We start from the raw sequence: 3,296 nt of genomic DNA, 5'->3' as shown, positions 1-3,296 counted from the left end.
TAGCGTAGCACCAAATAGTCAGTTACCGTGTTCGTGTTTCTGTGTTAACAATATGGTAGACTGTTGGGTAACGAACTGATGAGCAAGCCTTGTATAATACGGAAGTTAGAATCCATGCAGTTCAAGGCGGTGACGAGTTTGTCTTGCCCATGGTCTTGCCCTACTCTTTTTTGATCTTCTTATGAATAAAAAGTGGAGGACAGTGTGCTCCCACAGCGGTGTGAACTGGACAGCGATTGGACGAGTTATCGCGCGCATTTGTCGATGTATAACATTGTATAATAATTATAACAAAATAGAAAGATAAGAGATACTTTTTCAGCAGCTTGGGGAGTGCTGTGTCGTTTTGGCGCCCTCTAGCCACATGTTTTTTTTTTCTCTGAATTAACATAGTTTTCGTGAAAGAATTAGTAATTTTCCAAGAATTTGATTTTGAGACCTTATGGTTTAGAATATTTAAGGTCTCGAAACCAACCATCTAACGCACACAACTTCGTGTGAGAAGGGTGTTTTTTCTTTCAATATCAGCTCGCAAGTTCGATGACCGATTGAGCTCAAATTTCCACAGGTTTGTTATTTTATATTATGTTGAGATACACCAACTGTGAAGGCTAGGCTTTGACAATTACCAATAGTGTCCACTGCCTTTAAAAGAACTCTGATGGGCTAATCAAATGGTTCACTGCAGCTAAGATTTACCAGCAAAGAATAACAGAAAAACAAAGATATGTGCATGGAATCAAGGAAACACTGGATTTATATAAGACGGCACACGGCATTTAAATGACTGAATCCCATGTGCATGATTGTTGGATGGAGAGTCGGATTTATAAGTTCTTGATCAACCAGTGTGCTTCAAATTGAACAGGATTTGAGTTTGATTGTCAACACACCTAATTATCATGATTTTCGTTCGCGGCAATGTAGCTTTTGAGAAAGAATGAGTGTTTTTTCGTACTAGTAAAATATTTGAATTGATTTCGAGACCTCAGCTGAAGTCAAATTCGCGAGCATCTAAAAGCTCACAACTTCGTGCGACAAAGATGTTTTTTCTTCCATTATACTGTCGCAACTTGGACAACCAATGAGTTGAAATTTTCAGCGGATAAGGTCTTTGAAAATTTACCAAAGGTGTCCCGAAATGCTGTAACGTACTGCCAACGGGTCGCAATTTTTTTCTCGTACCACACGCTGGCCACGGACGGGGTCAACAGTGAAGTTTGGTATTCCATAGTGAAGGGATCCGGGAAAGTGCCCATACCTTTATTAATATGCGTGTATGCTATGACTAGCGTGTGGTACGAAATTGTTTTCCCAACAATGCTAGAAAGGGCGCCAAAACAACGCATCCGGTCAGCGCACGAATCTTCTCATTATGTTATACAATGTAATACAACATCAATTGCGCGCGATAGTTCGTCCAATCACTGAACAGTTCAACAGAAGATTTTCTAGAGTTCTCACAGATATCCCGTTGTCCAAACTCCACCGGCAACTGAGCCTTGCTCCGGCGGCACTCACCTTCCGGTGAGAAGTCTTCTTCTTCACAGTGCCTTATTCAAATCTTTAAAGCAACTCCTGTACCCGATCTGTCAGAAACCCTATGGAATTTCGGGCTCACTGTCTTCGAACTTGCACTCAATAAAAGAGAGGAACAAAAACGAAAGAAAAACACCCGGTGCCCTACTTACTTTGTGTGGAGCGGACAGTATTGCATGGCGGACACAATTGCATCTGACACCGGTGGTTTCCCTATATGTGGTGCCGGTGTCGCATGCAATTATGTCCTCTGTGCAATGCTATTCGGATGACATTATTGCATATGCAATCATGTACGCCGGACGTTTTTGCATATGAAATCGTGTACGTCCGCCCGGCAGCTGCTGCATAATGCAATTGTGTCCGCCCGGACACATTTGCATATGCAGTTGTGTCCGCCCCCGTAAAAAAACGTCCTTGCAGAAATTCAAACGCCCTTGGTCGACGGGACACGATCGCCATTTTTTTTCAAGCTAAATGCATGAACGAAAAGAAAAATGTTCGGCCGTTGGGTATGTATTCGCTGCAATCATAAAACACGTGAATATTCATGCTGCATATTCGTAGGTTCAGTGCTGCACGCTCGCTTACGCGCGCACAGTATATACAGTCATGTTCATGTCCGCCGGACGGTTTTTGCATAGCCCCGGACACGACTGCACATTGCATGGCGGACACAATTGCATCTGACACCGGCGGCTCAATCCTTGCCCCGGCGGCACTCACCTTCCGGTGGGGGCCGTCACAGAGCCTTATTCAAATCGTTAAAGCAACTCCTGTACCCGATCTGCAGCAGGAACCCTATGGAGTTTCGGGCTCACTGTCACCTTCGAACTTGCACTCAAGAAAAAGAGAAAAAACGAGAAAAAAAAACACCCGGTGCCCTAATACTTTGTGTGGAGCGGACAGTATTGCATGGCGGACACAATTGCATCTGACACCGCTGGTTGCTCCCCTGTCTGTGGTGCCGGTGTCGCATGCAATTATGTCCTCTATGCAATGCTATCCAGAGGACATTATTGCATATGCAATATTGTACGCCGGACGGTTTTGCATATATATGCAATCGTGTCCGCTCGGACGTTGCTAAGCTACATAATGCAGTTGTGTCCGCCCGGATACATTTGATTATGTAGTTGTGTCCGCCCCCGTGCAAAACTGTCCTTGCAGTAAATTAAACGCACTTGGTCGACAGAACACGTTCGCCATTTGTTTTACAAGAAGTGCAATGACACAGGAAATGTTCGGCCGTTGGGAATTCCAATCACAAAATACGTGAATATTCACCCTGCATATACATGTACGATGGTTCAGTCCATGCATGCTCGCGCAAGTGCATTGTACATTCATGTACATGTCGACCGGACGATTTTTGCATTGCCCGTGACACGATTGCATATGCAAAAGTGTCCGGAGCGGACAGTATTGCATGGCGGACACAATTGCATCCGACACCGACACTGGCGGCTGACCGGATGCGTTGTTTTGACGCCCTTTCTAATGAAGAAGTGTATGAATAAAGTGTGTAGACGGACCTAATGCTGAGTTCAGTGAGTGAGCATCGATATACTATCGTTCTCGAAGAATATATAAATCAGTGTGATTCATGATGACTAGAATTTGAGTTGTTCTGTCTGCGTTTGTGGCTACGGAGCAAGGACCAGTCGGTAGTTTCAATTGATGTTATCCCTTGTTAACCCTTGGAGCCTACAGGTGTGCAATGTTTTTAGATCGGCAGAGGTCAAAAACCAAAACCT

Source organism: Asterias amurensis, chromosome 2 (assembly GCF_032118995.1).
Source record: "Asterias amurensis chromosome 2, ASM3211899v1".
Lineage (NCBI taxonomy): Eukaryota > Metazoa > Echinodermata > Asteroidea > Forcipulatida > Asteriidae > Asterias > Asterias amurensis.
This window is presented reverse-complemented; position numbering follows the sequence as displayed.